We start from the raw sequence: 20,688 nt of genomic DNA on the forward strand, positions 1-20,688 counted from the left end.
TTAAGGCAAAAAAGTGTTTTTACACTATCAGTAGAAGTAGGTATACTTTGCTTAAAAGGAATTTAGAAATTTGCATCAAATAATTTAAAATTACATATATTTTCTTCATCTGAGAATCTGTTTATAAAAATAAAATGCATGTGTACAAAGACATGCATAAAATCATGCTTTATAAAAACAAAATTGAAAATTATTCAAATATTGTCCTATAAGATTACAGATGAAGCAATATTCATTGAATATCAGGTGCCATTTAACTATTTTATTTGGAAGGAGTACCTGAAAATTTGACAAATAGGCAAGATATAATTTTAAATAGAAAAGAAAAACTATTGCCCATAAGGCTTGATGCCAATTCTAAACTGGAATACATATATGTAAAGAAAGAAATTCAGGAAATATATCCAAATGATAATAAATAGCTGCTTGGAGTAGTGATACTTATGGCATTTTAATTATATTTTTATACTTCAGTGTATTTTTAATTTGAATTATGTTTTGATTGACACAAAATGATTTTACATATTTAAGTGATACAGTGTGATGTTCACCTAGTACTTATCACAAGATGACTTCAGAAGGTTCAGGTCCATTTTTATCTCATTTCTTCAAAATTGAATGCAAAACCATACCTCTCAGTCCCAAGGACTTCTTTTATTACCCTACGGAATTAAAATTGTAAAGGATATTGTCAGATAAGATAAATTCGTTATACAAATAGCAAATTGTCTTCCAGTCACTTTTTTAATAAAAAATAAAATACTTGTAACATTTTAAATTTTTATTCAAGTAATATATTGAGCAATTACTTTTCACCTAGCATTCTGCCAAAAGGTGGGGATAGAATAGGGAACAAAAGAAACTGACAAACAGAACATCTAATTTGCTGATTTCCACCCAAAATCGAAACAATTGAATACTTGCAATTCCAGCCTCAATATAGACATTAATTATTTAAGCTGTATTACTCTATCATGATTGTAAGTAAACTTAAATATTCTGAACCAATGAAAATAGATGACTAACTTCATTATGACATGAAAAATCCTTATGCCCAAAATATAAAGCATATAACTCAAATGTGCCTGTAGTTTATATGATTTGGACCTGTCTCCCCTCCAAATCTGTTGAAATGTGATTCCAAGTGTTGGAGGTGGGGCCTAGTGGGAGGGATTGGATCATGGGGACAGATGCTTCATGAATGGCTTAGCACTATCTCCTCGGTGATGAGTGAGCTCTTTCTCAGTTAGTTCATGTGAGATCTGGTTATTTAAAAGAGTCCTAGCTGGGCTCAGTGGTTCATGCCTGTAATCCCAGCACTTTGGGAGCTGAGGCGGGTGGATCACAAGGTCAAGAGATCAAGACCATCCTGGACAACATGGTGAAACCCAGTCTCAAATAAAAATACAAAAATTAGCTGGGCGTGGTGGTGCACGCCTGTAGTCCCAGCTACTTGGTAGGCTGAGGCAGGAGAATCACTTGAACCGGGGAGGCGCAGGTTGTGGTGAACCAAGATCATGTCATTGCATTCCAGCATGGGCAACAAGAGTGAAACTCCGTCTCAAAAAAAAAGTCCGGGACCTCTCCTTCCCCCTTCTCTCTCTCATTCCCACTCCTGCCGTGTGATGTACCAGCTCCTCCTTTGTCTTCTGCCATGATTGCACACTTTCTGAGGCCTCGCCAAAAACAAGCTGGCACCATGCTTGTGCAGCCTGCAAAACTATGACCTAATTAAACTTTTCTTTATAAATAACCCAGCCTCAGATATTTATTTACAGCAATGCAATGGACTAACAGAGGAAATTGGTACCAAGTATAGTGTGTTCCTGTAAAGATACCTGAAAATATGGAAGCAACTTTGGAACTGGGTAACGGGAGAGGTTGGAAGAGTTCAGAGAACTCAGAAGAAGACAGGAGGACAAGGGAAGTTTGGAACTTCTTAGACACTGGTTAAATAATTGTGACCAAAATGCTGATAGAAATATGGGCAGTGAAGTTCATATGAACTTGAAGTGAAGAAATGAACTAAGTCCACATGAACTTGAAGTGAACTGAAGAAATATGGACAGTAAAATCCAAGCTGATGAGTTCTCAGATGGAAATGAGGAAGCTATTGGGAACTGGAATTAAGGCCATTTGTGTTACACCCGAGAGTTCTCAGATGGAAATGAGGAAGCTATTGGGAACTGGAATTGAGGTCATTTGTGTTACACCAGAGCAAAGAGCATGGCTGCAATGCACGTTTGAACTTAAGAGGGATGACTTAGTGTATCTGGAAGAAAAAATTTCTAAGGAGCAAACCATGCAAGAGACGGCCTTGCTGCATCTTACAGGCTACAATCAGATATATATAGGAGCAAATAAATGACTTAAAGTAGGAACTTATATTTAAAAAGGAAGGAAAGCATAAACATTTGGAAAAGTCACAATCTGGCAATGTGATAGAAGAGGAAAGAGCATTTCCAGGAGAGGAATTCAAGTAAGCTCCGGAGAAATCACTTGCTAGAGAGATTAGTATGACTATAAAGAAGCCAAGTGCTAATATCCAAGCCAATGGGAAAAAAAGTCTTGAAGGCATTTCAGAGTATTTTGAGATAGTCCATCCCACCACAGGCCTAGAGGCCCAGGAAGAAAAAAATGGTTTTGGGGGCCAGGCCTAGGGATCACTGCCCTGTGCAGCCTTGGGACACTGCTCCCTGCATCCTGACTGCTCCAGCTACAGCCATGGCCCAAAAGGCCCTAGGTGCAGCTTGGGCTGCCACTCTAGAGTGTGCCAGCTGTAACCCTTGGCAGCTTCCATGTGGTATTAAGTCTGCAGGCACACAGAATGCAAGCATTAAGGAGGCTTGCAGGCTTCCCCCTAGATTTCAGGGGACGTATTGGAAAACCTGAGTGCCTAGGCAGAAGCCTGCTGCAGGGGAAGAACACTAACAGAGAGACTCTAGTAAGGCAGTGCTGAAGGCAAATGTGGTGTCAGAGTCTCCACACAGAGTCCCCACTGGGGCATTGACTAGTGAACCTGTGGGAAGGGGGCCACTACCCTCCAGATCCCAGAATAGTAGAGCCAACGGTAGCTTGCATCCTGAGCTTGGCAAAGTCACAGGTACTCAACTCCAATCCATGAGAGCAGTCACAGGGACTGCATCCTGCAAAGTTACAGGGGTGGAGCTTCCCAGGCTCCCAAGGAGCCCACTTGTTGCACCAGTATGCCCTAAATGAAGGATATGGAGTAAGGGGCAATTGTTTTGGAGCTTTAAGGTTTAATGTCTGCCTACTAGATTTCAGAATTGTGTGGGGCCTATTGCCCCTTTCTTTTGGACGATTTCTCCCTTTTGGATTGGGAATATTTAACCAATGTCTGTACCACCATTGTATCTTGGAAGTAAATAACTTGTTTTTATTTTACGGTTCATAGGTGAAAGGAGATGAATCTCAGATGAGACTTAGGATTTTGGACTTGTTGCTGGAATGAGATAAGACTTTGGGGGACTATTGGTAAAGGTTGATTGTATTTTGCAATGTGAGAAGGACATAAAATTTGAAGTACTAGGGGCATAATGATGCATTTTGGATGTTTGTACCCTCCAAATCTCATGTTGAAATGTGATCCCCAACATTGGAGGTGGGGCCTGATGGGAGGTAATTAGATCATGAGGATGGATCCCTCATGTATGGCTTAGCACTATCTCCTTGGTGATGAGTGAGTTCTCCCTCAGTTAGTTCATGTGAGATCTTCTTGTTTAATAGAGCCTGAGACCTCCCCCTTCTCTCTCCTGCTCCCATTCTTACCATGTGATGTGCCAGCTCTCTCTTTGCTTCCACCATGATTGCAAGCATCCTGAGGCTTTTCTAGAAGCCTAGAAGATGCTGATGCCATGCTTGTACAGTCTGCAGCCTGAGCCAATTAAGCCTCTTTTCTTTCTAAATTACCCTCAGGTAATTTTCTTAAAGCCTCAGGTATTTTCTTAAAGCGAAACAATGGACTAACAAAATAATCATTTACAGAAGCTATCAAGTGAGCATGTTGAGTGAGGGACCCTATTTTCCATCTGTAGGTGGGCAGAGACCTCATGGTGCCTCTTTTCCCTCAAATAAGCAAATCTATAATCATAGTGACTAAGAAAGGCCAGACAAAACCATATTAAAGGCAGCTCCTGGTACATCAGCTTTTCGTGGTTTTCAAACATGACTTGGAGTCAAACTGTGATGTCAGGCCTCCGTTTTAGAGTACCTTCCAAAAGGGGAAAGCTTCATCAGTATTTTCTACTCTGCACAGAGTCAAACATAATGTTATTATTTTTTCATACTCAAATCAATAAGCAATTTTTGATCAATAACTGTTTCTTCAGTGCAATGCTTAGTGCCTGGAATACAGAGCTAAAAATTCACATCTCTTCCTTAGAACCCATCTCTGTGCTCCTACAGTATTTGTTCCATTCTGTTCTCATCAGACTCACTCCCTCCTCTATGCTATAATGATCTGGTTGTGTTTTAGCTTCCATGCTTTACATACCATGAGAAAAAATGGTGCTTTAGTTACCTCAGATCTTAGCAAATCCTAGCATAGTGCAGGCATCAATAAGTATATGGAAAACAATATGTTTCCATTCAATGGAAAGTATAGGAATGTCAGTAAAGACCTAAAATATAAACTTTCAGTACTTTGCACTTTGAGTATTGTGCATATTTATGCCATCTAGGTAGACCCATGGTCTAGACCTCCCCTGGAAGATGATAAAACCGAAAGCTGAAGGTAGGTGAGGTCCTGTAGTCTCACCTTGACATGAACAATTTTAAAGTTTAGTCTTGGGCTGCTAATCCTGAAGTCGCTGGTTTATCCTGCTGTGTCTTCTGAAGCCAGAGGAGGAAGGAAAGAAAGGTCCAAGTGATGTGCAAAGAGACTTGGCAGAGCTTGTCTCTTCCCTTCACCCCATCCCCAGCCCTGATGAAGCTGGACTGTCAGTCTTTGGTTTCCAGTTCTCAACATGTCTGTCTTAACTATGGGCCGTCATGAAGAGATTCGAAATTCTCTAGTTTTTGGAAGTCCTCCAGATGCCAGCCCTAATATTTTCCACAGGTCAATATGCGGAAAATGCATCACTGCATTTCAGTATGTGTAAGTCAATGTAATCATCCAATTCCACCTTGTAGATGAGAAAACAGAAACCAAATAACCTAAATAGCACCTCCTGGTTTATTTCTGAGTCAGAAAGTATAATAGTGGCAGAGAAGGGAAAAAACAAGCAAACAAATGAGCAAAAATCAGAGCTCCTGGGTAGGAATTAATTCTGAGAAATCAGCTAGAAGTCTTTCAAAAGCTTGTAAATAAAGCAGAAGTATAATCCCAAGGAGAAGCTCACATTGTAATCCAAATTAATGATATCCCTGGAGTTGTGCAAAACTGTACCTAAGGTAAATATTTAAAAATAAATTTTATTTGGGCCAATTTCTGCTTCTTGAATGTGCCAGCTCCATTTGAAACCTCATGCTTTGGAAAGAGGATCAAGGCCTACAGGGAGGGGATAGGGAAAGGATACCTTCTCACTGTATCTCCCCACTTTAATTGGTTTCCTGACTGAGTAGAAAGGGCTCAGCGGATGATTAAGCCAGATTTGCAGCAGGAGTTCTGTTGCCACCAGAAACAGAGCAATCATAGTGCTCGGTCTCTGCAGCAGGCAGGTGTAGCCAAGACATTAGGGAGGGAAAGTCCGTTCATGGAGCAGTAGATGTTGCTCCAGGAAAGGAACAGAGAAGCCTAACATGTGGTAACACAGGCTGTGGGCCAACTGGGATGTGGCTTGAGTTACCAACAGAACTTTATGAAGCAGGTTTTATTAAATACACAGGGGATGAGAATTCATTCATTCATTCTTTCATTTCTTTAGGAACTTCATTGAATGCGTCAATGAGTCTTCTGTCTTACTAACTCTCAACAGTCATGTTTTGTAATTGTTTCCCAACTGATTATGGTTTTTTGAGAGCTGCCACCAAATCACTCTTACTGCTGTATGCCCAGCACTTAGCAGCCTGGAATAGGGGAAGTGTTAAATATTACAAGTTTATTCATTGTATGAATAAATATGTGAATGATGAATGCTGTGTTCTAAAGAGATCTCAGATAGGATTGTGAAAAGTAAGCAAGCCACTGTATTGGTTCTCTGGGAGCTCTCACTCTCACTGAACATGTGAGTACAGGAGCCCGAAGTGCATTGTTGTTTATGAACTCATTGACAATGGCAATGCTTCCAGGAACAATTACAGAAGAAACTAGCCCTGAGGTCTTATCCTTTTCCCAAGGTTCCTAGACATTAGGCCTGAGGTTGCCTTAGGTGTAGCAAAGGAGGGGAAGCACTGCAGCAGCAGGAGACCTGGCATCTCCCAGGAGTCCCAGCTCAGGCCTTTCCTCAGTGTGTGACTGGAGAAATTTCCACCCTTCCCAGCCCAAGCAACTTTGTCTCTATTTCCTTTCTTCTCAGAGTAAAACAGTAATCACCTATCAGACCTGTCTACTTCCCAACACAGAGAAAGTATGTGTGTATTAAAAGTCTGTATATTTATGAATTCTTTCTTGGAAGGGGTACTTGATGGGAAAGATTTATTGATCAGTGTCCTCAAACATCCAGAATGCAGCTATGTTGGGCATGGTGAAGACAGAATCTAACCACAGAACTCAGTCCTTACAATGTAGTCAGGAAAGATAGACTTGGAAAAAAAAAAACAGAAATGCAATACATGTACTTCAAGTAATACACTGACTTCATGAACAGGATACAAATGAGAAGGCAATTCTATCTGAGGATCAGAAACAATATCCCTAAAGAGGTAATATTTATTCTGTATTGTAAATTGAGGAGTTTTAATTCAGTAGATTGATAAACATGGAAAGGAAATATAAAGCAGTGGAATCAGCATTGGCACAGACAATGAGCCATAAGAGAACTAGAAGAAACAGCCAACTTGTCTCTGAGACAAGCGATGCTGCAGAGCAACAGACAGGCTCTACTTTTCCCAGGAACTGTGGTTGTAGCTTACATGACATAGCCATTTCCCACCTGTGTTTTAACTAAGGAATTCTGGGCAAACTCAGAGTGGCAACTTGTCCTGTTGAAACTCTTAAGAAAAAATAATGGGCTCCAAAGGGGGAGAAAAAAAAAAAAACTCTGACACATAGTACTGGCCCCAGGTCAAGGAGGCAAAATCATGAAATCCATCTTTAGTATGCTATAAATAAATGAAAACAATATGAGAAGAATGTGGCTGACTGTTAGCTCGCTCTCTCTATCTCTCTCTCTCTCCCTCTTTCTTTCTCTCATTCTCTCTCCTTGCCCCCTTTGTCCTCTCCCATCATCTTCTTGATTTTTCCAATTTATTTTAATTTCATGTGCATAAAATAAAAGGTTTAGACCTGCCCACAGGCATAATAAAGTAATTTTTTTAGATGTAATTGACTTTTATGTGGAAACAAAGGACCAGCGTTCTTATGTTTAATGTTTAATGTAGTATTTAATGTGACTCATTTCCATTTGGACATTTAACCTTTGAAATGCTTATTCTTCATTCTATAAATTTGGGCTTATGATTGACAAACATTATTGAAACTGGATGTAGCCCGATTTTGTTACGTTTTTTAATTTAGTAAAAAAAAAAAGTGTGTTGATTTACATATAAGTGGTTTCCTGTTCAGACAATTTTCTAATCACTTAGCCCTCGTAATTCCCAACTTTCTCTGAAATAATATGTGTTTATTACTTGGTTGGTCTCTTCAGAGAATAGGTTTCTCCCCCAAATGTTAGGGCAGCAGTCTCCTCTGATACCACCATTGGGGTCTAAAGCCCCCACAACACACAACACACAACACACACCTGCTTCTTGTGTCTTTCCAGGGTGGCAGATTTCCCAATTCTAGATCAGTTTCCTGTGCTTTATCAGCTATTGTTGTGGCTGCTGTAATTAATATTTTCCTTCTTTGATGTGACCTGCATTAACTACTTCTAGGAAGACATATTTCATTCTGATGCTTCTAACTGTCATGAGTGAGGTTGTCTTACACATAACCTAAGACATTATCCTTTTATTGGTTCTAAGCCCATAAATTCAACTTCTATAGCTGCCTCAACCATGGTAGATCTGATTCATCCATACTGTCTCCCATGTTGGTTAGAGATGGTCATGATATGCTTCCATCTGGACACTGGAGGTGTTCATCTGCTTTCCACCTCACCCTGCCATTTTGCAGGGTGTTGGCTGTGCTTGGCAGTCAATCCAAGAACAGTTGTTATGATGTAGAAAATAACGTATATGGTGATCTATTTTCAAGACAAAGTACCTGGAATAGGCCTGCGCCTCCAAACTATAGAAGAACAGGATACTCTAGGCCTCTGCTTTAATAGCCAGCACCTGCTTGTCAGACCGCTTAGTTACCCTCACCCAAACCAAAGGGTATAGCTTAGAATGAGAGTTTACTAGCTTGCAGAATAGCTCACCTTATCTATTCCTAACAGCTTGCCTAACTGCCTAGGTCATAGGTCAAATACCTAAAGAGTCCCTGAGCTGACAATGATTGCAATGCATTATAAACTGCAACAAAATGCAGTGAGAAGACCCTAAAGAAAATACCTAAAGCCCCAACCCAACGACCAATAAAGACCAAGAAAAGAAATTTATGCAACATCTGGGAAGACTGTAACCTCATAGTACTCAACCTATGAGGAACTAGGGGAGGGGCTTGCATACTAGGGGATAAATTGCTTGTTGTAACTGTACCAGGTGTGCTTGCCCACCAGAGACCCGATCTTGCAAGACCGCCATTAAAAGTCTCGCATCTACTGTTCTCCATGTCTCTGAGTCTATTCTTTGGGTTTGGACAGGTGAGTGTGTTTCTCAAAATGACACAGAGTACACTGTGAATGAGCCCTTTTGCTTCATGTTCTCCTAGATGCCCTTCTGCCTCAACTAGATCTTCCCCTAGAGCTACTATGAGCAAGTGATCATGCTGAACCTGGTATGTGCAGACATCACATCTATAGTCCGTACCTGTGGTCTCTTAGGGCCTTTTCTGTGGTTGGATTTGATATATTTGTCATTAGAACCACAGACATCATACATTGCAGGCTGTGCTATAGCTACCTGCAGAGAATCTCTGCCCAAGGTATTTAGCATATATGCCTTTCACATTTGTGTCACCCTGTTCCTGCACATCCCAGTTCTCCTTTTTCTCTTATTGCTTCTACTACCATACCCTCACAGTGATTCCCATCTCCTTGAGCATTCTCTACTCATTAGTGCCTTCCATGTTCAATACCTGTGGAGTAAAGACTAAGCATATCCAAGAAAATGCAGTACAGAGTTTTGTGGGAAAATTTCCTGCCGTAGAAGCACCAACTTGATTTTCTTTATTCCTGTTAGTCAAGGACCAAAGACGTACAAATAACCAAATTCATCCCAACCTGTTATTAAATTTTATTTAAGGAAATTTTCATGAAATAATCTATGTGAGTAGTTCTCAGGATGTAAACCCTTGAAGAGCAAGGATCCAGGAAACTATGGTATGAAAAATGTAATGCTTCCTTATTCAGGTACTGTTTTTAAAATGTTGTCTAAGTTATCATGATTCAACACAGACATAGAATGTCTTAGGAAAATGGATGAAATAATCCTACATTCTGGATTTTCCTAAGACTGCCTTGATTCTTCATTTATGTTAATTAAAGCAAGCAAAATTAATTGAATCATTCATTTATGTCTCTCATTTTTTATCAATTTGTAAAAGCCGTAAGTTTTAGCTGATATGAAAAAAATTAGAAATATCAGACAGTTTGGTTGCTTCTGTGTTCCTCAAGGAGATTTGAACCAGAGACTCTGAGTTATCACAGTAAAGAACTAGAGGTAATAGCCAATGAAATTACAGGGGAAATGTGATCTCAATTTATTTATAATACCTGGAACTATTCGTGCCTATAGTTACATCAAAGGGTGATTATAAAATTAAATGAGATGATTTAGGTAAAAGTAGGAATTTGTATTGTAGATACTGCTTCTAAACACACCAGCCCATTCAAATGGGTTATTTGGAAGCACATGGGTTTAATTATCAGTAAGCTAGGTCACTTAAATCTGTTATTTAAGTCTTATTAGTTGTTTCACTTGAGATAATCACTCTAATTTTAGTCACTTGTTTTTACTGATACAAAGGTAAGAGAATATGTTCATTTTATAGAGCAATAATAAAACATATAAAAGAGCTATCAATTGGCTGGCCGTAGCAAGTATCCAGTAAGTTCTGATACAATGAATAAACAACAACACATATAATCCCTGCTCCTTCTTCTTTTCTCTGTGTGTTCATCTGAACACCTGTGACCAACCTCAGGCAGCTAAAGGATCACTGTTTTCCCAACTGTAAGCCATGTATGTGATAACAGAAGTTCATGTTTTACCAAGACACTAGGATTGCTTTTCAGGTTTTGATTTTTAACTCTCTATCTGGTTTTCAAGTTTTCTAATGACCCAAGTACTACTGATAAGTAGTGCCTTCCACTGAGGAGTGAGTGTTCTCTTATTCTGACCCAAGACAGTGAAAATGGATATTGCTTCTCTCATTCTTTCCTCAGGACAACAGAGAAAATCTGCATACCCCACAAACCAGGCCCCTTATCCTCAAAGTCACTTAAAATTATCACACCAGACAATGTAGTGACCTGGTTATTCTTGTCTTAGAAAACTTACTGTTTGTCAAAAATATCTCTCCCTAAATATGTTGCTAAGGGTTTGTTAGGGACCGGAGGTAGGGCAGTAGGGTGTTTTGTACTTCGGCCCATTAAAAACTCTTCCTTTTTAAGAAATAAGTTGCCTCCAAAGGAAATAATTCCAAAATTATCATTATTTGCTATTTGTGTGTTAGTTCAGGTTGTGTCTGTCTTTGTAAACTGAAGTGTGAGTTTGTGTTAGTGTGAGCACATACTTTTAAAGTATAGCCATGTGAGTGCATGTGTGTTCATACTTCTATTCTCAAATGATTCTTCTATTTTATTCTGCTTATTTAATCAAAAGCACTAAACCAGACATACATAAGTGGGCAAGGGGTGGAAAATACTTGTCAATTATAACCACCCAAAGAACACTCTAACAACCTCATAATTAATAACCAAAATGAGTGTGCCAGAAAGTCAACATGCTTAGTAGAATATCTAAATATTATCTCTGTCTAATGACTTTTAACTCTGCTTTCCAAGCAGAAGCCATGCTTTGGGAAGTACAATTTTTACCATCCTCTTTCCTAATTTTCAATGTCTTCTGCTATGTAATGCCCAGCTTCTATACTCTCAGGAAGAATAAACTACAAAGTTTTAATAGTCTAGATCAAATAAGACCCAAGACAATTTAATAATGATGCAATGCAATAAAATTTCAGTAGGAGAGAGAAAGCTGACTTACGGGACTGCTATGCAGAATAAAGCGAATTATTGCCCAGGGTCCATTTGTCAATCCCTCCCCACAATTTTGGCCAAGAATTATCTAGATGTACAAAGTATCTGACTATAAATCCCAAGCATAACAGCGGTCATTTCCATAAACAAATATGCTAGATTTGGGCCAATTTTCCCTGGATATTGTGCAGAGAAACAAAAAATTAGAAATATATCTTTTTATAAGTAAAGATTCAATTAAAATTAAAAATAATAGTTTTTATTACAGACCTACTTTGTGCCAGCTGGGCACCAGGGATACAATGAAAATTAGACTCTTCCCTTGAGAAGTATGTAGTCTTGCAAACAAGTCAATGGACAAAGTCCTAATTACAATATGCTCTGGTATATGTAGTAACAGAGTTAACAATAATAGTCAAACACTTGTACTTTTTAAGTATAGACTCTGTTATTGTTATCAGCATACTAACTTATTAAACCCTCTTGTCACTTCTATAAAGTATTACTGCTATTATCTCCATTGTACAGATAAGATGAGGAATATGAAGCATATGTTAATTAACTTGAACATGGTTACACAGCTAGTAGGTGAAATCCAGGATTTGAACTCAGGCTATAAAATCTCAGAATCCACTACATTATGCTTTTCTAAAGACCCAAAGAAAACCTAAGCAATTCGATAGGATGATTGCTAGAAAAACAAGCAGATAGCAGAGGGAAAAGTTAAGCTGGGAAGGACTCTGGGAGTGAGGTGTTTCCTACTGGGCAGCAGGAATCTGAGAAAAAAAAAAAATCTGGAACCCAACACTGGAGGATTCAAGACACAAGCATAGGGGACCTAGTCCTAGAGCCCAAACTTTTTGAAATACTCAATTCATTATAAATTATTTTTCATCTTGCACTTTTCTAAGAATTTCAGCCATAAAGAAATGGGAAACTCCACTTTTAAGAAACTCACAAGAGAAACAAGGCAAAATAAATTGCAACAATGAGAGCAAAAGCTGGTAACAAGGCAGGAACAATTTGTTATGAGAGTATTAAAAATATAATGACCCAAGAGAGTGATCTAAAATACAGAGAAATAAGGCAGCTGCTTTGCACTAGACCTAGGGTACACAGTGGGCACTTGATCAGGAGAGATGAGGGCAAGACCTCAATACTCCAACAGAGATCAAGATTCAGGCACAACTAAGTAAAACTCTCTTCAATTATGGGTTATGGAGTCCTCTACTAGGAGAAAAAAAAAAAAAAAAAAAAACTTGGTCTCAGACTTGGATAAGTTATCAATCAACAGTCTTATTGGAATCTAAAGGATTAATTCAAAGAATGAGCCCAGCTGCCTAGGTTGGAATATTATGTCCCACTTCTGTTCATAGCCACAACTATTAACACCTGTACTTGACTGCATTGCAGGCGTTTGAATCTATTTTGCCTACTATGGTAGATTCTAAGATTCTAGAAGCACAAATTGTAACTCTTTATGCATCCTTCAGATTTATCAGGGCTTGGCACACAGTAAGTGCTCAAGAAATGATTATTGATTGATGAAATGATTGAGAATAACTGGCATAACAAGCAGGATGTTGGAACACTAGGTGTTTTAAATATAAGGTTTATTCAGGCAGCATAATGTACTTTGAAGGTAGCAGTTAAGATAAAATTTAAAATATCAGAGATATTTATATACAAAGTTCTGAATGTGTATCAGTTATGAGATGCATTATTTGAAGACCTTAGCACCTTTATTTTTAAATGTCAGGAACTATTAAGCTATGAACATACTAATAAGCATCAGTGCATGAAGAAATATTGAATTGGCATGGATAACCTAGAAAAGTGAATCACTACTCACAGAGTGCCGTTAAGAGCCTATGGCAGGAGGCAACATGTGTATTGATCATTTGTGGAAGTGAAGAGTGTGTGTAGAAGACGAGACCATCAGTTTGACTTACCACGTTCTTACCAGGGCCCTTTCCTACTCATCTTTGCTCATATACCACCCTCATTCTGGAGAAAAGAACTATGGCCTGATTTGATCTCATACAATTACCAATACTTATGTCTTCCTCCAAATAGCAATTACATCCCTTCTTCTGGAACAAAGAAGAGGGACTGAGAGGCCCATTTCTAAGTGTGACTTACTGTCAAAACATTGAATCCCAGAGTGAAATGGGAGAAACTGCAGGAACATCATAAATAGGCTGAGTTTTTTCTTCAAAATCTGAAATGAAACTATTTAACAATTAATTGCTTCTCTTTTATTATTATTATTATTATTATTATTATTATTTTTGAGATGGCATCTTGCTCTGTTGCCCAGGCTGGAGTGCAATGGCACAATCTCAGCTCAGTGCAGCCTCTGCAACCTCTACCTCCTGGGTTCAAGAGATTCTCCTGCCTTAGCCTCCCGAGTAGCTGGTATTACATGCCACCACGCCAGGCTAATTTTCTGTATTTTTAGTAGAGACAGGATTTCACTTTGTTAGCCAGGATGGTCTCAATCTCCTGACCTTGTGATCCACCCACCTTGGCCTCCCAAAGTGCTGGGATTACAGGTGTAAGCCACCTTACCCGGCCTAATTGTTTCTTAAATATAGTTGTATACTGTAATTTTCAATATGTACATATCCATCTATTTAAATATCAAATGTTATATATTTAATAGGTCTCTTGTTATATATGCAATCTTCTTATCTATATTGTCATTTTAATTCTTCACCTGCTACATAATATATATTCCATAAATATTTTATTGAACCAAGTAAACATATTCTGTGTGAATTCCTCCTCTTTAAAAGGGATAACCTTCATGCCTGTAATTCCAGCACTTTGGGAGGCTGAGGCGGGCAGATCACGAGGTCAGGAGATTGACACCATCCTGGCTAACACGATGAAACCCCATCTCTACTAAAAATACAAAAAATTAGCTAGCCGTGGTGGTGGGCTCCTATAGTCCCAGCCACTTGGGAGGCTGAGGCAGGAGAATCGCTTGAATCCCGGAGGCAGAGGTTGAAATGAGCAGAGATCATGCTACTGCACTCCAGCCTGGTGACAGAGTGAGACTCCATCTCAAAAAAATAAATAAATAAAAATAAAAAAATAAAAATAGAAAAAAATCTTTACCTTCAGGAAATCAACTTGTATACTGCTATAATACATGATAACCTAGCATGTGTAGCTCTATTCCATTCGAAGAATAGGAATATAGTCAGGAACCCGCTACCTGCATCTTCTGGAGATTTCTATTTAAAGAATATAGGGCTGGGTGTGGTGGCTCACTCCTGTAATCCCAGCACTTTGGGAGGATGAGGCGGGTGGATCACGAGGTCAGGAGATCGAGACCATCCTGGCTAACATAGTGAAACCCGGTCTCTACTAAAAATAAAAAAAATTATCCGGGTGTTGTGGCGGGCGCCTGTAGTCCCAGTTACTTGGGAGGCTGAGGCAGGAGAATGGCGTGGACCCGAAAGGCAGGGCTTGCAGTGAGCCGAGATGGCGCCACTTCACTCCAGCCTGGGTTACAGAGCGTGACTCCACCTCAAAAAAAAATGAAAGGAAGAAAGAAAGAGAAAGAAAGAAAGCAGAGATCCCAAAAGCACTGTATTTTCCAGATAGAAATAATTAGAGAATGAGCCATTTTGCAATTTAATTATAATAAAATGTAAGAGAAGAGGCTTTAGAAACATAAGTCAACCAATCAATCAATCTGAAATTCATCTTGATTTAAAATTTTGCAAAACAAAACTGCCACATGGAAACACAACAATCTCTAACCTCAGTTACATATATTCAACATCCCCACATATCATTCATTCAAATTAGACACTATTATTTTTCGACAAGACTTCTTAGCCAAATGTCTGATATGAGTAGCTGTTTTAGAGAAATCCAAACCAACCCTTTACTTTCACTTACCCACAAATAGACAAGTGGAGGAAAATCACAAAGAGAGAATCAGGCCCTTATTCTCTACCATGCAGGCTTGCTGGGAATTCATGCATTAGGTAACACCAGGGCAAAAACTGAGACATGGTCAAAAGCTACATAATCATAGCTGTGGTCCCCTTCTACATCCTTCCATCCATCCATCCATTCAACACATACTGACAACATTGAATATGTTGTCCGCTTGAGGTGAGAAAGGGTCAACAAAACACTGTTCATTCATTTCATTGAATGAAATCACACTGAGAATACTGAGAAAATACCTTGTTTTGGAGCCCAACTCTCATCTTCCTAACCCTTCAAAATACTTAAACCCAAACTGGCACCTCTAAAGATCAAGATGAATTTATTCTGCTTTTCTTTTGACAATGCCAACTGTGTTGTAATTGCTGTTTCTGTAGTTGACTGTACCAAATGTTTAAAAAAGTAATAAGGGAAGTAAAAGGGTGTAATGCTTTTTTGGATACTTATACAGATATTATTTTTCTGCACAGTTATCTACCAGGTCACAAATGGAAAATTAGGCATATTTGAGAAGCAATGCCATTACTGGTAAAATGCTTCTGTGACTGAGCTTCTGCCTCTTAGAAGCCATTTTCCTTATTTAAGAGTGAATTGTGCATATGGTAGCATCTCACTACTCCAGCAACTAGAACCCTAAATTCCCTCAAATCTAGGGTTCTCGTGTCACAGGCCATGAGCTCCCTCTGTGGAGGAATCTCAGTGAGAGTCACAGAGGGAGCTCATGGCCTGTGACATGTCTCCTAAGAGTCTATTATACTCAGAAATAAAATCTCTGTTAGCACAGCTGTTCTGAGAAAGCAGAAAGAATATAGAAGATTGAAGAAGGATAGGGTCATAATGTCCTTTCTTCAGGAATTTTCCAATGTGCCGTGTGCCTATTAAGTATTCTGGGAGAGAGCAGAACTGGATATCCATGTATCCTCAAACAATGGCATTAACTGAATCTTCTATACTTAGAGCCAGTATGATATCCAGGAAGAGCATGGGATTTTGAGATAATAGCTGTGGACATAAATTCCAGATTTTTAATCTTAAACTAGTTATTCAATATTCCAGTCCCTGAATTTATTAATTCATAAATTGAAATTATGGTTATTCATTTCAAAGAACTGTTGTTTAAGCTAAGTAAAAGAAAGCATGTACTTAAAGGAGACAAATGCAGAACTTGAAGATAGTGGGTGCTCAGTAAACATTACTGTTCTTCTTTTTGTTATTAGAGAAGAAATATGGGTTGGCATGGAGGAGAAATGCAACAGAGTATAGTTGGATCAGGTAGACCCCAGCAGGAAGAACAGCCCCCATCACATTTCTTTTGGTTTTTGAAAGAGCTTGAGGATAGCCCTGCAGCTTTGTTTAGTCTTCACGCAATATATGACGGGGTTCAGCACAGGGGGGCCAAGGAAATGGATGTTGGACAATAGTGGGTGGACATATGGTAAAGACTTATGGAAAAATCTGTGGACCACTGAAAAAGAACAACCCAGGGAATGTAGAAGACTGCAACTGTCCCAATGTGAGATCCACAAGTGTTGAAGGCCTTCCTCCATCCCTCCGAAGAGGTGATGTTTAGTACAGAGCAGATTATCAGGATGTAGGAAAACATAACACATGGTGTATCAACCCTGGTGACCAGAATGAGAACAACTAAGCCTCCATAGCTGTTCATTCTTGAATCAGAACATGCAACCTCAAGTACATCAGGGTGGAAGCAGTAAGAATGGGAAAGGACATTGACTTTGCAAAATGACAGTCTCTTAATGAGAAAGAGGGATGAACAGAGGCCGATCAACATTCTTAGGACTATTGCTACACCAATCTTTAGAATTCTGGAGTCTGTCAGGATGGTAGCATATCTGAGGGGTCTGCAAATGGCAACAAAGTGGTCAAAAGCCATGACCATCAGTACTGAGGATTCCATAAAGCCAGAGCTGTGAAGGAAAAAGAGCTGGATGATACATGCATTCAGGGTGATTTCACGTGCATTGAACCAGAGGACACTGAGTGTCATGGGCATTGTGGAGAGGGTCAGTCCCAGGTCAGCGATAGATAGCATGAAGAGAAAATAGTGCATGGATTCATGGAGGTTTGGCTCCAGAATAACAACCAATAGGATCATGCTGTTCCCTAAGAGAACAACTGTGCTCAGAAGGAAGAAGAGAATTGAGATCCAGATGTGGAAGGCCTCCAGCCCAGGGAAGCCTGTTAGGAGGAAGATTGGGAACTCAGATGTGGTGTTGCTGATACATGGCATGGTAAGTTGGTCAGTTAGCACCGTTAGAAGCAAGCCCCCCAAAATCTGGCCATAAACTGGCCCCAAAACTAGCCATTAACAAAATCTCTGCAGCACTATAACATGTTCATAATGGCCCTAATGCCCAAGCTGGAGGGTTGTGGGTTTACGGGAATGAGGGCAAGGAACACCTGCCCCCCTCCCCCTGCCCCCCGCCCTGAGGGCGAAAAACCACTTAAAGGCATTCTTAAGCCACAAACAATAGCATGAGTGATCTGTGCCTTAAGGACATGCTCCTGTTGCAGTTAAGTAGCCCAACCTATTCCTTTAATTTGGCCCATTCTTTCATTTCCCATAAGGGATACTTTTAGTTAATTTAATATCTATAGAAACAATGCTAATGACTGGTTTGCTGTTAATAAATACATGGATAACTCTCTGTTTGGGGCTCTCAGCTGCAAAGGCTGTGAGACCCCTGATTTCTCACTTCACACCTCTATATTTCTGTGTGTGTGTCTTTAATTCCTCTAGTGCCGCTGGGTTAGAGTCTCCCTGACCAAACTGGTTTCAGCAAGTGGTGTCCATCGTGGGGGCTTGAATCTAGGTCAAACGGTCGCTGGAGCGATGCTTGGAAAACATGGAACTAAGCTGGAGGACACCCAAGTACTCCTAAAGCAATCCCCGTGGTGAGTAAGAAGGGGAGCTTGGAAGCATCAGGGTAATGATGGGACAGGTGTGGAGTCTGGTTCGTTTCACCTTGGAACTTTTGCACACTGATGATGAGGAGGAATGAGAGTATAGCGAAGTAACAGAAGAGGTTAAAGAGCATGTTTATTTGCCAGCTAAAGCTAAAGCAGCAAAGGAGGGAGAGGTTCATTGCTACCCTTCTGCACCCCCTCATTATTATTTTGAAGAAAAAGGCCCTCCAGATCTTTCTTTCCCGGAAGACACTGGGTGAAAAGTAGTTGCTCCAGTGACTGTTTGAGCAGCTCCTCAAGCGACTGCTCTTAGTTCTATTCAGGCATGAATTCAGCAAGCTAGACGAGAGAGTGATATAGAGGCTTGGCAGTTCCCTGTTAGAATACAACCCCCAGATCAAGAGGGAAATATTATAGCTATATTTGAGCCTTTTCCTTTTAAATTACTCAAAGAATTTAAACAAGCTATAAATCAGTATGGACTAGGCTCTCCTTTTGTAATGGGACTGTTAAAGAATGTTGCTGTTTCCAGTTGGATGATACCTACCGACTGGGATGCTCTTACTCGAGCTTGTCTAACTCCTGCTCAGTTCTCATAATTTAAAACTTGGTGGGAAGATGAAGCTTCCATTCAGGCTACTCACAATGTCCAGGCCCAACCTCAAATTAATATAACTACAGACCAACTTTTGGGGGTTGGTGGCTGGGCTGGTTTTGATGCACAAGTGGTCATGCAGGATGATGACATAGAACGGCTTAGCAGAGTGTGCATTAGAGCTTGGGAAAAAAATCACTTCAGGTGATTTCACCCTTCCTTTAGTGCTATAAAACGGGGACCACGAGAACCACACGTTGATTTTATAGCTTGGTTACAGGAGTCTCTTAAAAACATGATTGCAGATTGAGCTGCTCAGGATATAGTGTTGCAGTTATTAGCTTTGGACAATGCTAATCCCAATTGCCAGGCTGCTCTGTGACCTATCAGAGGGAAAGCACATTTAGTTGATTATACCAAGGCCTGTGATGGTATCAGAGGTAATCTGCATAAAGCTACTTTGTTGGCACAGGCAATGGCAAGACTGAGAGTGGATGAAGGAAATACTCCATTTCCTGGAGTTTGTTTTAACTGTGGGAAGCATTGTATTACTAAAAAAGAATGTAGAAAAAATAGCGAGTCAGGCTGCCAGATAGGGGAAAAAAGAAAACTGTTGAACCCGAAATATGTCCAAAATGGAAAAAAGGGAAACATTGGGCTAATCAATGTCACTCTAAGTTTGATAAAGAAGGGAACCCAATTTCGGGAAACTCCATGAGGGGCCCGTCCCGGGCCCCTTTCCAAACCAGGGCATTTCCAGCTTAGGCCATTCCCTCACCCCTGTACAATGTCTGTCCCCTGCCACAGCTGGTAGTGCTGCAGTAGATTTACCCTGCACAAAAGCTGTGAGCCTTCTGCCTGGGGAATCCCTGCAAAATGGTCCCAACAGGAATCTGTAGACCCTTGCCAGGGGGTATAATAGGATTACTTTTAGGAAAGTCTAGTTTAAGTTTAAAAGGCATAAAAATACACACAGGAGTCATTGATTCCAATTACAATGGGGAAATTCAAACTGTTGTATCTACTTCTGTTCCCTGGAAAGCAGAGCCAGGAGAGCACATAGCACAGCTCCAGATTGTGCCATACGTAGGAATGGGAAAAAGTGAAATTAAATGAACAGGAGGATTTGGAAGTACAAACAAACAAGGCAAAGCAGCTCTTGGGTAAATCAAATTACTGATAAACATCCTACCTGTGAAATAACTATTTAGGGAAAGAAATTTAAAGGTTTGGTAGATACAGGAGGGGACATTTCAATCATTTCTCTACAGCAATGGCCATCCATGTGGCCCATTCAACCCGCTCAATTTAATATAGTTGGAGTTGGTAAAGCCCCTGAAGTATATCGAAGTAGTTATATTTTGCATTGTGAAGGGCCCAATGGACAACCTGGGACTATTCAACCAATTATAACTTCTTTACCTATAAATTTACGGGGAAGAGATTTATTACAACAATGGGGAGCACGAGTTCTAATTCCAGAACAATTACATAGCCCTCAAAGTCAACATACAATGCATGAATTGGGGTATGTCTCTGGTATGGGACTAGAAAAATAAAATTGCAAGGTTTGAAAGAACCACTTCGAGTGGAAAGACAAAGTTCCCGCCAAAGATTAGGATATCATTTTTGATGGCGGCCATTGTTAAGCCTCCAGAACCTGTACCTTTAAAATGGTTAACAGATAAGCCAATTTGGATAGAACAACGGCCGCTAAGTAAAGAGAAACTGAAGGCTTTAGAGAAATTGGTTACTGAACAATTAGAAAAT

The 20,688-nt window shown here is 39.8% G+C and overlaps 1 protein-coding gene across 2 annotated transcripts in view; it reads right to left on the bottom strand.

Moving 5' to 3' along the window:
* MMP26 (matrix metallopeptidase 26) overlaps positions 1-20,688 on the bottom strand; it is a 368,531-nt gene that overhangs the window by 248,802 nt on the left and 99,041 nt on the right. The window lies entirely within an intron of this gene.

The sequence above is a fragment of the Macaca mulatta genome, chromosome 14, assembly GCF_049350105.2.
Source record: "Macaca mulatta isolate MMU2019108-1 chromosome 14, T2T-MMU8v2.0, whole genome shotgun sequence".
Classification (NCBI taxonomy): Eukaryota; Metazoa; Chordata; class Mammalia; order Primates; family Cercopithecidae; genus Macaca; species Macaca mulatta.